Below are 15,193 nucleotides of genomic sequence, written 5' to 3'. Positions count from 1 at the left end.
ACCTAACATACAAGCATACTACTGCAAGCGTCGCTATTTTAGTTCATTTGTCATATCTTATTTGCGCGTAATTATTTGCCAATCTTCTTTAATTGGTAACTCCAAATTTTATATAGTTGTTTGGAAAATAGTAGAGGAATTTTTGGTTCAGTTTAACCTACCTACACATGTGGTCTTTCATGTCTTGCGTCAGACACCTTGTATATTCACATATAATTTACATATTCTCATGTAGAAAATTGAAAAGCAGAGAGGAATAGATTGAAAATGATTAAATCTAGCTAGTACATACGCGTGTACATCATTGGATTGAATCTTTGTGAAATTTCCCCGCGAAAATGGGCCTTCGGGCTGAAATTCACCGGCTTCTCATGCGCAATCAGTGCCAGTGAACGAGGTGTTCTTACGGCGCTATATCTATTCTGGCCATGCGGTACAGCGCGTTTTCCCATAGGCACGTAATCATTACGCAATCGATGCCAGTGGGCTATTTTTACCTCCAATTTATGCGTCCGTCGAATTTACGACGTAGCTCGACTGTATCGGTGTACACGGTATAATCGCCGTTGCATATAATTCCGCTGCAAATCGATTTTGTTCGACTGCGGCAAAACGAACCGTCCCAAATATCTATTATCGAAAATGGCACAAATCTGATTCCGCGCGATTACTTTGTAGACAATTAGTACGTTAATTGAACGGCAATTAATTCGCCGCTTTAAGAAATAGTAGAAATTTCACCCGTTTCCTGCATCAAACTCGTGAGAGAGCTTATCTCTGTCATCTGAAACTCCTTTCCTCATTAAGATTCTCGTAGTTATTTTCGCGGAAACCCATTTAGTAAAATTTTATGAGCGCACTGGGAGTCTTCGTGTACAAACCAAATATTTATTTAGAGAATGAAATAATTATGAGCACACAATAATTGACGATTTGTAAAAGTCCACAAAAAATACATTTATGATATCCTTGAACGCGTTTAAAGGGAGAGACGTGAATTATTATCGCGTTACATCATATATTTCCACTAGATAAAATTTTATCGCAGTTTTTATGGATGTACCAAAAGTTTTATTGACGACAAAGCAAATATTTATTTAAAAGTCGATATAAATACAGATACAATAATTAATAATTTGTAGAAGTCTACAAAATATATTTATGATATTTTAAACTTTGAACGAATTACGTTTGAAAGAAGAGATAACATAATACCGTTGTTAAATCGCGCGCGTATATTTCTGTGTGTGTGCTAAATAATTGATAGCTTTTAAAGTCCACGATACATATTCATGATATCCTTAAGCTTCGAACGAATTAATGCGTTTAAAAGGAAAGATGTGGATTATTGTCGCGCCACACAATACTAGTATATTCCTGCCAAATGAAATTTTATGGACGCGCTAAGTCGTTGCGGACAAATCAGATATACATTTAGAGATCGCTATAAATATGCGAGTATAATAACTTGTAAGTCCACCAAATATATTTATGATAAGCTTTGAATAAATTAGTGTGTTAAAAAGCAGAGACCTGGATTATTATTGTAGTTCTGCTGGATAAAATTTTAGCTAAAATTTCATGAAAACACCAAGTCTCATCGCGGACAAACTAGATATCTATTTAGAAATCGATATAAATACGGATATAATAATTGATAATTTCTAAATTGTAAACAAAATATATTTATGATATCCTTGATCTTCGAACAAATTAGTGCGTTGAAAAGGAGAGATGTAAATTACCATTGCGTTATATCGTGTAGTTCTGCTGGACAAAATTTTAGCTGAAAATTTTTATGCACACCAAGTCGTTGCGAATAAGCCAGAAATTAATTCAGAACTCAGCATAAATACAAGCAAAATAATTGATAACAGACTTATGAGTTCATAATGCATATTTACGATAAACTCAAACTTCTCGAATGCATTAATGCTTTTAAAAGGAGAGACGAGGTTTACCGTCGCGTTACACCGTGTGTTTCTGTTAGGTTTATACTCCGCATACTTCGATGTTGCAGGTGCGTCGAACTTTAGCTTCCCGAATAGCTAAAGTTATTATCTGTTATCGCGCAGCCAGCAGGTTAATATCGGATGATATCAGATAATAATTAAACGATGCGCGATCTCTAATGCGATATTAATATCTGATTTCTGCGGTGAAAATTTATCGCTTTATTTTTATGCCGATATCATTCATTACATACGCAGCGAATGCGCGATGTGTGTAGTTTAGTAAATTGGCTACACCTCAATACTTTTATATTTATATATCACATTATCCTGCAGATTTAACGATACTCTTTTGCAAATAATATTATACGTTTGGCCTTCCGTTCTTTTTTTCTTTTTATTTTATGATTTACGCCCGAAAATAAATGATTCTATATAATTATATATGAATTCATCGTCATGTAAAAATATCACTGGCCATCATCATGCGTAGTCACATATCGATTAGCTCACAGATGTGTCAAGGTGCTCTTTGTATCTCACCGCAGCCATGTTGGATTTGTGATCAGAAGCGAGGAATGACACGCTGACGAAAATTGCGTGCCATTTCTGATTTACTTAAGATTTTATATTTAAAATTTCTTTTTTGTTTTTCATATATTCAGTAATGTTCCTATTCATTTTTGACGTATTTTCATTGCGTGAAAGCATTTGTAATTCTGTACAAACGCTTTCATGCAACGCTGTACATACTAATACGATATAAACTTTGCAGAAAAATGTCAGTATTCTGTCGGTAAAGTCTCCAGCTTGAGCATCCCCTTAAATGAATTTTTTAAAACAGATGAAGCGTGGTTCATATTCTTTATGCTTTTATTTCATGAATTAAGTATTAGTTTTCTAATATTTTTTGTATTTTTTTTTAATTATCATAAGTCAAATATAAGATGAAAACAAAATATAAATATTTGAATAAAGCCGCTTTCTAATGCTGAGGTGATAGCACTATGAAACTACAACGTACAAAAACAAAGAAAAATAAAGAAAAAACGAAAATTATATGAAGTATTTAAAACAAATATACATTTACTTTTCACTTTAATAATAGTAATTCATTTTTTTATTGAACAGTTATATTTATTTATTTTATTTTTCATGATACAATAAAAAACAAGTTTATAAATCTAATAGAAAAATTGAATTTGATCATGACGAGTCATTCCAAAGTCGAGTATATATTGCCATTTTCTTTCCCTCCCTGAGACTATGCAAATTTTGTTTGATGCATTTTTTCTATAATGTTTTTGAGATATTTGAAGTGAACAATTAAAATGGAACATCATGTATATGTCACCATACAGAGACAAAATTCATTTATGTGCGAATCATATATAATTATATAAATTGATATATAATTATATATATGCTTTTATATTATTATTACATGTATGTAAAATCCTTTCTGCTCGCGGGTATTAATTTCAATTCGCTATTTTCATCCCGTTATTTTCTCTGTCAACAAGCAGACCGTATCACGATACTATCTGCCAGACGCGCGAGTATTCCCGATAAATGCGATACATTAAGTCGTGTATGTCCCTGGATGGTACTTCGTATTACAATCCAGCGTCGGGAGAATCATAGTTCGGTCCATAATACAACTGAGCGGATACGCGATTTCCTGGCTCCATCGTGTATGTGCACGAAGTCCCTATCTAACGTGTCGCGTAACACAGTACAATCCGCAATATGACAAATGAAACGATGCTCGCGATCGACCGGTCCGCCAGCAGCACCGAGAGCACTCGAGTAATTCTCCATCGAATGAAATTTCAGGATTTCAAAAGTTTTCATTAGGAGAGACCGGAACTATATGACCCGCAGGAATATGTTGCGCACGTGCTTTTTTAGTATTTATCTTGAGAGGAATAACGAGTACAAAATCGCGAAATAGTCCTTTTAGAACATGAATACGTTTTCTTAAATTTCATAAAAATCAGGACAATATTACAGTTAAGAAACAGAAAAAACTGATTTGGTAACAGCAAAGTAAATTTTCGAGTTTCTCGAAATTTTGTATTAAGATTCTCTGTAGTTAATAGGGTCGTGACAAACATTAATGCAAGAAAAAGATTGCCTCTATCATGTTTATACAAAAGAATAGGGTCCATTTTCCATGTTTCTTCCTACAATCTTATTTACATCGACTATTTAACCGTGTAATAACTAATAACTCTTATACTACATTATTTCAGCGATTCGTGGAGATATAATCAATTGGTGTGAAAAATTGAAACAAATTAATAGAAAATAAATGATAGATATGAGACGCAATCGGTATATACTAGCACTATATTTCTCGTGATATTATAATGAAAAAATCTTCTTTCGTGTCAGTCAATCACAACAATTAGTTGCCTGAAAAGTTATAACTTCGAAATCCTAAAATATAGAGCATCTAGCCCCGGTCTCCCCTAAAGCCAAATTACATGATGCGAAATTCTATGCGCGATGGTCTCTCATGTTTGGTTCAGAAGCCGCCAGTATTTTTCGCCTAATGCACTTTATAAGAGCGAATGTTTGTTCTTCGTGATATAATTATTACGTCAAAATCGAGCATGATTCGCTCCGATAGCTGCAACCATGATGTATCTCCACGCCAATGAAAGGAACGCAATCGATAAAGGCGCATCCCCAGTGCGTGTGCGTGACACGAAAGCTGTGTACGTAGATATGTGGGTCACTCGGTGCATTTTCTCACATCCCTCTCGCGCGATCAGATATAAACAGCTATTACTATACCAAGAGGAAAAATATCTAGAAAATAATAAGTGCTTATATTCGTAGTTGGGATAGTGATTCACTTACGCTAATTTGCACGCATCTTTGTACTGAGAAAAACATTTTTTTAAATGAGATAATGTTTCAAATAAGAAGATATAAATGTAATTTTTCTTTTTTAAACCATATTAGAGAATTTTGTGACCGAGCAATTAATCGATATTCTGCAACAATCGACTGTCCCTTCATTTTATACGTGTTGTTTCCATTTTAAGAACTAAAATGTGTTATTAAAAAATTTATGTTTCTAACGAAATTTATTACTTTAGTGAAACTAAAAAAATGTTTCTTTTAATCATACTAAAATTTTATTTAATTACACATATATTTTAGTATAAATTTGATAAAAATCTTAACAGAGAACTCAAACATGGAGAAAATTAATTAAAAATCTTAGTAAAAAAACTGTAAAACGAAAAGATTCGTAAGCTAGTAAAAATCCTAACAAAAAATTTACTATGTTGCTTAGCAAGATAGAACTGACAATCTATTCCTACATTACTAGAAATATAATAAAATAGAGAAAAATTTACATGAAAAAAGAAAAACTACTGTTCGTGTAGCTCTTGATAAAAAAGCGCGCTTTATTTAAATGAAAAAATTTAGATTTGAGTTAATATACTATTAGTTACCCCCACCGAACATAAACATTTTTTATCTTCTAGATATTTTCTTTCTCAGTACACGTAACATTTTTCCTTGGCTGAAAAACATTACGTGCATTACTGTAAAATCTCACTGCGCGACTTGTCGTTTCCGTTTGCGCCGTCGCGATTAATTAAAACAGCAGACTCGAATGATGGATATGATATATCGCGAGATTGTTCATAGTCCGTGTTACACGATCCGTAGCGTAAAGTAATCGCAAAAATGTCGCTTAAACGAACTTAGCCTTCTATTAATAAAGCCTCGAGGTCCGAGGCGATAAGTGTCCTAAATTCGTGTTGAAATTTTTGCATCAATCCCGTACGCGTGAGAGGAAAACGCGCGATACTATACAACTATAATTGAACTAATTTAAAGTCGCGTGAAAAATGCTCGTGCAACTAGGTCGAGTGTAACTTTACTGGTTATTATGCGCGCACGAAGGGTGTAATGTTTTTTTAAAAATATGAGAGCGGCGTGTTAATACATCGTTGCCTCTTTTCCGTGATGCCGATTAGCTACTCGACGCGAGTCGTTGCTCACTCCGTCAGTCGCTTCACGAATTGCTGTTGTCGCGGGGGAATTATACATTTTGACGGTTTGAATGTCAAAGAGAGGTTAAACACTAGAAAATAACGTGTAATATTAACCGCTCGAGGGATAATATATTTTCATTATCTTTGAAATGGTAACCAGAACGTCATCGACGTCTTCTTCGATTTTTTCGCCTGGGAGCGCTCGGAAAAATCCTCAAAGGAATATAGAACATAGGTATTATTCTTTTATACAGAACCACGATCTTTATGAAACTTTTTGCACAGACATAAAATAATAATATATAATGTACAAAATCACAATTTTTTTATAAAACTTTTTTTGGCACAGATATAAAATAAGTCTTAATGTTAAAAACTATAATAATAAAAGTATAGACAAATGATTAGGAAGAGTATAGTTGACGCCAAAGACAACTAGATTTTTCTCTCAGTGTGAGGACTTAGATTTAAATTCAGAGTTTGTTGAGGCAGTTTTTAATTAAGTCATGATATAGATATGGACATAATTCGACTAAAAACTTCGATCTAATTTTAAATAAAAATTTTAGTACTTCACGTAAGACATAAGACTGCATCCTGGTTAAAAATCATAAAATGCAACGTTATTCTATTGCTAACAGTGACTGACCAAGTGAGAAGTGAACGCTGCATACCTCCGAAATGCATTTTCTAGTTTTTAATCAGGATCTAATTATTTCTCTATATTTTTATTGTTGTTCTTAATATTAAAGCCTATTTTGTGTCTGTGCCAAGTTTCATAAAGATTAACTCTGTACAGAAAAGTAATGCTCCATTTTCCATGCTCCCTGATTGAAACCCCCTTTACTCTCTTAGTTGAAGACCACATATTTTTTTGTGAAAAATAAATTACTGGACATTTCATTTTTAATGATTCTGAACAAAAAATACTCCGAGAAACGAGCACTTCTTAGAATGTCCCGGACACGAATGATTGTCACGCGGGGTATTAATATCACGCTATGGAGGATATTAAATTAACGAATAGTTAACGTAACGAACCTCTCGAGCGCATCTCGTCGACTGAAAGTCGCATGGCCTCGGGGACAATAACATACGTATGTATGCAACTGTCGAGCAATCATAACTGTCCTCGGAGCGAAGGTAAACGGATTGGCAGATGTCACGAGTGATTTCCACTTTTTCCGAACAGATCGAAATTTGTGAGACGTTATTTCGTACACACACGAAGAAAAATATTTGGTTCAATTAGCGTGACAGTGAACAAACCGTCCTGCTTGAAGGAAACAGAATTCCCGATTCTCGTGAATTAAATTTGATTCTGAGAAAGTTGAAGGTTGAAGGAAAATTATACTGTCCTGAGCCGTTGACTCGCGTTTGATACGCTCATTTCTGTTCACATAATTACCCTGAAAATTTGCTTTTTGTTTCAGATCTGGCGGAGATTGTGGCCACACGGTGGGTGCGGTTTCCGGCAGATATAGTTTCGGCGGATGAAGATGCTGTATAGGAGGATCCGGTTCAGGCCGAGCAGGGGGCAAATTTCGACTCGAAGGTAAGTTTGCGGATTCCTTTGCTCCTTTGGTTAGTCTCTCGTGGCCGAAAACGAGAGTGTCGGAATAAAGATCCTTGAATTCCCCGATCGCGAAAGCTTAATGAACTCCATCTATGCTCATTAATTTTTTAATCGGGATCCTTAAACCTAATCAGCAATGTTATTTCTTTTGATCCGGAAGCAGAACGCGGCCGGCCCCAAATTCCGATGTATTTCAGTATGAGTGAGATGAATGGAGTTTAAAAACTAAAAGATGGTGGAATTTTTAAGGTGGTGGGTGTTCATAAGACTTGTTGAAATCGATGCGATTTGCTAGTAGATTTTGGCATGTTTTCTGCATTTGTACACATTAAGAGAAAGAAGTGTTCAATCTCATCAACATTACAATCATCTTCAGCGTCAATCAAATATATTCTCCTATTGCTCCAATAAAAAGTATACAAAGTTATTAATACTATTATAATGGATACTTATTATTGTTATTATTAGTGATATTTACAGTAGCATTTTCCTCCTGCAAAAATTGTTGTCCTAACTATAGTTATTTTACTATACAATTATAGTCATAAACGTAACAGATATTGTTTATCAGATATACTGTTGAAGAAATAATGTTGAAAATAATCAGAAAATCTGACTGCTTTAAATATCTGTATTATCTAATAATATCTATTATCTCCAGTAGACTCCTCTATTATCGAATTCTATTAGCATTCAAATATCGAATCCTCTCTATCGCATATAATCTGGAGTTTCAGTAAATACATGTTCATATAAGTGTGATAGTTCGACCATGTAAAGCCAAATTTGACTCGATCTACAGAATTACTGGACGTGATCTCCTAATTGCTTTGGCCGTTATATTATTGTATGCATCGGAATTGTGCCATCGACCGCGGAACGCGCGGTTATTTTGATCGCGTCGGTAAATTTAGTAAACATCGCGGACATTAAATTTTTAAGTTTATTGCACGTACATTCACGTCGTTGTTATATTTTACAGAAAATAATCTAATTAAGGATAAATCTGTGATGATCCGCTCTTTCTGACTATAATCCATCAAAATTTGGCAAAAGCGAGCTTCAATAAAGAATCGCAATTTGGCTTGACAGTTTCAAGATTAATTTTCCGATGCGAAAATTACAGTCAATTTTTAGCTCGCGATTTATTACACGCGATTTATGAGTCACGAGTGTATTTCCGGAACGAGAAAATTCATCGTGCCGATAAATATCGGCTAAAAGAATACGCGCACTTTTAATTAGTCTCTCGTTAATTGAGCCTGCAGGTTTCATTTCGAGGCAAACAAAAATCATCATGATTTTCAATTTGCAGTTTTTGTGCCTGCGCTAGAATATGGCAATTACGATTTTCGTATATAACTTTTCGTTGAATCAAATTCAGTGAGGAACATTACGAACGTGGACTTCGCAAAAACTGCGCAAATACTGCGAGGAACGTATCACAGAGGTGGATATTGGAGAGTAACCATCCCTAAACTAGCTTTCTCGATGACTATCACGGAACCATCGTGCGTGAGATTTTCACACCACTTTCAACTATTCTGTTCGCGTAGAATATTGAGCGATTTTACGATCGACGCGATCGGTTTTTAATCCGTGGGTTTTTCACGCGATTCGCGGGTGGTTGCCCAAGTGACGAACTTTATTGTCCAGCGAGTGTGTCCGCCAAGTGACAAAACTGCCCATACAGTTTACTGCGGTAAACGTTCATCGGACAAACTCGTCAATTCCGTTTCAATATTAGGAGAGAGTCTGGTAGTAAAAAGGATCTGGATGGTCCAAGTGGCATATTGGCTATGTGCTTTGTTTATCAATTGATTATGCAAAAAAAAGAATAACGGAAACAAAACACACACACACAAGCACAAAACTCGCGAAAAGTACATAGATATTTTTCCCTGAATTTTATTAAAATTGGAATAACAGTTAAAAGATGGAAAAATTGATTTAGGAGCAAACAAATATAGAGGAGACCGGAGCTACATAGCTCCAGGGATATGTGGCTCATATGTTTTTTCTCAGTATTTATCTTGAAAAAAATAATGATTATAAAACCGCGAAATAATCCTTTTAGAACATAAATACTTTTCCTTGAGTTTCATTAAAATCGGAACAATATTACAACTAAGAAACAGAAAAAAACTGATTTGGTAATAGCAAAGTAAATTTTCGAGTCTCTCGAAGATTTGTATTAATATTCTTCATCGTGATTGTTAATAAAATTAAGCAATGTGTTACTAGCTGGAATGAAATTTCTTGCAAGTGCCGTAAGACTGATACAGGGGCTGCTTAGTTTATGCCGTCAGTCTGCTGGCATAACATGTCAGCTGGCATAACTCTGTCGGATTTCTGACGGTAGTTTAGCATCGTCAGATAGAACGGATCCCGTGTGAAATTTGTAACCTTCCTGACATCAAAAATTTATAGCAGACTATGCTCAGAATCTGCACAGCTTTGGCTACCTAAGCTACCTCCATTACGAATAAACTCAAGTGACGTGTTTACAGTTGCAATAAAGTTTCCTGCAAATGTATGATACATTATTTCGGGCAATAAGAGTAACTTTTATTCATAAAATAATTGAAATCGAGCATATGAAAGGAGGAGGTAAAGTTTGCCACTATTTTAGGCACGGTAGAATTGTGGAAACTTCTCGCGGAGACCCCGGAACTACTTATCAGGATACATACTTTACATATAATGGCCCTTTTACTCTGGGCCAACTTGACCAAAGCAAGATGGCCATGTTGCAGCATGTTCGTATTTCTGTTATTAAAGGAGAAAATATACAACTTATATGATCGTTGCGAGCGTAAAAACATAGAGGCAGATTGTCACCATCATGCTTGTTCAGTTAATCATAACAGTCCGAGAAATTGTAACTTCGAAATTCTGAAAAGTGTGCCATTTGGCCTCGATCTTTCCTACTCGATACCGTTGCAGAAATAAATTGACTCTAATCGAATGAAACATTCGCTCATAGAGTCAAAATCCACTCGAAACTGGAATAAAACGCTCACTCTTGCTATCACGAGTAGCAGCATTTTCACCATCGCTTCGAGTAAAAATTCTACCACTTTTCACTCGTTTTGAGTACGATTCCATTCCAAGAGATTTAGAAACTAATCAGAACCACTCATCGCTGTGTGTCGTCGAAATATTCGCCAAACGTCGTTAAAGATACAAATATCAATCCCATCGTGAGTGCAGTGAAGCGAATAAAGTGAAGTGGTAATCGAAAAGTAGGAGCGCAATGCAGTTCGGTCTGCAGCGATGGATTTCGTCGATGGACGTCGGTGAATTTCAACACAGTGAGTGAGTGTGTCTCAATATTTCAATATACTCGCAGGGTATAATTTAACTTAGTGCATTTATAATAGCGCATTGCATCGATTTCCAACAGAATAAAGGTAGTTCCACATTGCTACGCAAACCTCTGAATAACGAGTATTCCAACAGTTTTCGGATGTCTTGCGTATTTTTAATTGACTTCAAGAAAAGGAGATTCTCGGTTTGTTTATACGTCCTTCTCGTAACTCGAGAACCGTTAAAAATACTGAGATGAAATGTTTTGTAGTTTGTTCAATATCTTATCTACATGGTTCTTAGATTAGTGTCATCATCCGGTCTTGTCCAGGTGACTTGGACAAAGTGAAATTGTGAAAGTCATACTATTACTTTCTTAAAAATTTGAGAACTAGTGATGAAAAAAAATGATTGATCTAACTAAAATTATATAGTTATTTTTGGCCTCTATATTTTGTTGTTGTTCTAATACGCAAATAATAGTAGTAACATACAAATATAAAGTTATTGTCGTTAACATTATAGTAGAATTTAATGAAAAAATTATTTTCTTGACCATGATTTATATTAAATATTTCTCTATGTGATTATAGTTACAAATACCAAACATTTTTCTTTCAGTAAAGACAAAATTTTTATTTTTTTAACCTACTTCAGACAAAAGCTTTTTTTATTGACTTTATAAACATATTTTTATTAGATGATTAAAAAGTACGAAATGAAAAACTTTTTTAACGAACATAAATTGCCTTCAATAATTTCAAAAGCCCTAAAAAGTCTGAAATATAATTTTGACTCAATATTCCTATGTACCTAGAATTCTATCTTAACGTTTGAGCGATATTAGAAATCGTTGCGAGAAAAAAACAAATTAGATAAGTAACTAATTACTATAACTCTGTAGGAGGATAAATAATAAAAAGAGATATAATTATTAGTCATTCAGGTTTCGCGCCGATTTCTAATATCGTTAGTGTATTAACATAGGATATGATAGGTACATACACACACACACATTGAAATATATATTGAATTAAAATTGTTTCATACTTTTTGAGGTTTTTAAAGTTTGTGAATATGATTTCCTTTATTTGTTAAAAAAGTTTTTCTCATTAATCAAAAAAGTTTTTCTCATAATATATATATTATATGATAATATCATATTTCCCTGGAAGTTATATATGTTATAAAAGTCGTTAAAAAAATTCACTCAAGTTATATATGAAAGCTTATAATGAACTACCAATAGATTTTAGAAATCAATGGCGCGCGGCGATGTCTGATTTCTTTTCCTTCTAATTTAATTTAAACGCGAGTTGAATATTCATCGTTCGCATTGAACGTAATCAACTTGCTCGGCAAAATAGCAGTTAATATACAAGTGCGAACGTTTTAATAACTAAAATATTACAACTTCTCTTTCTCTCTCTCTCTCTTTCTTTCTCTCTTGTCCCCTTTCTGCCACTTATCTCACCCCTCTTTCTTCCCCACTAAAGCTCGACACGGAGGTAAGTCCGCGGCGGTTCCGAAACAAAGCGTCTCTTCAACCGTTCCGTTGAATGGCTATACATCTTCGCTGATTCAAGCCGCGTAGACAGACCTCGCGCGTGCACATGTTGCGGATAAATGATTCCTATCTGACTACCCAGAACTTGCCCGTAGACTATAGCCGAAAACCGCGGCAGCGGCGGCGGCGGTATCGATGGTGTGCTGTTGAGAGGAAAAGAGAGAACCGGCAGAGGGAAAGAAAAAAAAATTATCGATACACCCTACACCCTCCTCGTCGCGAGAGAATCACCATCCCTCTCGTCCCGGCATCCGTGGCGTTCGTCGATGCACCTACGAATACGCAAATTTACCCGGCCACCTCTGCGAACTCTCTCTCTCCTTTCCTCCCGCCCCCTCTCTGTCTCTTTTTCTCTTTACTCTCTCTCTCTCTTCATTCTCTCTTCTTATGAATGTAGCTTGACGTCACAATATAGAATGCATTTCCGTTCACGGCTGAGGCGTTTCGCGATCCCTTTTGTACCCGCGGTCTTTTTCGAGCCAGATTCCCGCGCATCCCAATCCTCCCTCCTTCTACTCCCCTTCTTCTTATCCGTCCTACCGTCACTGTGCGTTTATCCGCGCTGGGAATGTTTCGTACGGCGAATGACATGCGTCCCGAATGCATTCCCATATGCGAATCACGCGAAGAGACAAGACTCTCGAGAAGCTGCGAATTCTCTCTCTCTCTCTCTCCTTCTCTCTCTCTTTCTCTTTCGCTCGCTCGCTCCAATGAGAATTATTTCGCGTTTATATCTAAATATTCTGATAACTCCAAATTGCACACATAACAATTGCTCTTGCCTGAGACAATATTTCCAACATTATGTACAAAACATCAAATTAATTTCCATAGCTTGAAAGGATGAAATTTACATAGAATAATAATAGCGGTTAATGTATTGTAAATTATAACATTAACTGTTAATTAATACCTCACGTACGTTAACCCTTTCCCAGTCTATGCCCGGTTATTGAAGAGCCTCGAGTAGGAGAGAAACGTGAACGCAGGGTCACTTGACCAGCTATTCCGTGATTGGCTTGCATGATTCCTATTCGTGTGGATATTGTGTACTATTACCGTACAGATAAACGTCAAACAATGTTGTGAAGTTAGCAATCGTTTATCGTTTATTACATCTAAAAAATGACAAGTTAGATGCCGATATAAACTGAATATAAAGGGCAAAATTTCTTTTTTAATGAAAAAAAACTTAAATATCTTGTATTATACAAAAAAACTTTCAAGTAATCAATAATTTTGTAATAAAAAGTTAAACATGGATCATTTTTGTAAGTAAATATATAATAAATTTAAATCATAATATATATATATATATATATATATATATATATTTAATATATATATATATATATATATATATATATTTAATATATAATATATATATATATTTAAATATAATATAATATAATATAATATATAATATAATATAATATAATATAATATAATATATAATATAATATAATATATATATATATATTTAATATATAATATATATATATATATATATATTTAAATAAATTTAAATCATAATATATATATATATATATATCTCTCTCTCTTTCTCTCTCTGTGTGTGGTCCAAGATTACAAAAGTTTCGTTGTAATTTTTGCTTAGTGTAGATCAGCAGCATTGAGTTACAGTTTACCAAGAAACGTAACATCACGTAACGTAGCTGCTGCGAATACGCTGATCAGTATCATGATAATTGCATCACAACGGTCGCGGTCGCGGATGCGGTCGCAACGATTAAACGACATGAACGAGACAGAGACGACGCGAATCGTCGTGGAATCATCGTCGCGGTCCGCTTGCGATGAACGAGCTCGCGGAAAACAGCGGAAGAGCCGACCTCCAAGCAATCTCCCTGCCCCACTAACGAACTTCGCGAATCGCCCGATCTGCAACAGCTCTCGCGCGCGCAACAAATAATTGACAGCCGGCCGGTTATTGGCACATTATGATTCGACGATCAGGGTGCCGCGTGATAATAACAGCGTCGCGTAACACATCACTGAATTATCGATACAACGATTACGCGCCTGTACCGCAGCGTGGGGAGGAAGGGGGAGGCGTGAGAGAGCCACCCCATAGTGGCCGCGTGCTGCACGAGGTGCCGGGGTGGAGAAAAAGAAGGTCGCACGACTCCGTCCGCCATTCGCGACCGACGGCGATGGAAATGCTAGAACGTGATCACACGAGGCCGCGGCGCATTTCGCCCGAACGACGAAAACAATTTCCTCTCCTCTCGCAAAGGCAAGCGTATCGTGACGTTTTTATAACGACTTTCACGTCGCACTCATCGGGAGGGCAGGGAAGAGACGCGAGCCGGCGCGACGTCGGACGTCGAATCGTATTATTTGAAGTAATTGACTTTCCCGTTCGCGAGATAATTCATCTCGCCCCAGCGACTACGCCCCGGAAATCCCGTCGATGAGACAAATATTTTTAATTCGTAATACGAGGAACAAAGTGCCGCGCGAAAGGAGCCGCGGGGGGGCGAAAGGAGATCGGACTTAATGCGCGATCGTTTATCATCCGTTTCGCGATATTGCATTTCCGTTCGCCATATTTGTTAGCCCCGGCTGTATCGGGGTAGTAAATGCACTTCATTTGCATGTTGGCTTATGAAACCTCGTATCACCGCTAGTTACCACCTTAAATTGCCGATGTCGTAAAAGTTGGCCTCGCGATAAGGAAAACCCATTTAAGTTGGGCCCCTCTCTCTCTCTCTCTCTCTCTCTCTCTCTCTCTCTCTCTCTCTCT

The 15,193-nt window shown here is 36.0% G+C and overlaps 1 protein-coding gene and 1 long non-coding RNA gene across 2 annotated transcripts in view; one reads left to right on the top strand and one right to left on the bottom strand.

Annotated features, from left to right (window-relative positions):
- The window catches only part of LOC116846307, a 160,222-nt gene that overhangs the window by 84,412 nt on the left and 60,617 nt on the right, over positions 1-15,193 (top strand). The window contains exon 4 of the long non-coding RNA XR_004378449.1: positions 7,408-7,529. This is a non-coding gene — a long non-coding RNA (uncharacterized LOC116846307). The remainder of the gene's footprint in view (positions 1-7,407; positions 7,530-15,193) is intronic.
- Positions 1-15,193, bottom strand: part of LOC116846304 — a 101,151-nt gene that overhangs the window by 48,232 nt on the left and 37,726 nt on the right. The gene's annotated exons all lie outside the window — the stretch shown is intronic.

This window comes from Odontomachus brunneus, unplaced genomic scaffold (assembly GCF_010583005.1).
Source record: "Odontomachus brunneus isolate Ranch 3 - 2012 unplaced genomic scaffold, Obru_v1 Obru_scaffold_063, whole genome shotgun sequence".
In the NCBI taxonomy this organism is placed as follows: domain Eukaryota; kingdom Metazoa; phylum Arthropoda; class Insecta; order Hymenoptera; family Formicidae; genus Odontomachus; species Odontomachus brunneus.
The sequence above is the reverse complement of the archived record's forward strand: the minus strand, read 5'-3'. Positions and strand labels throughout refer to the sequence as shown.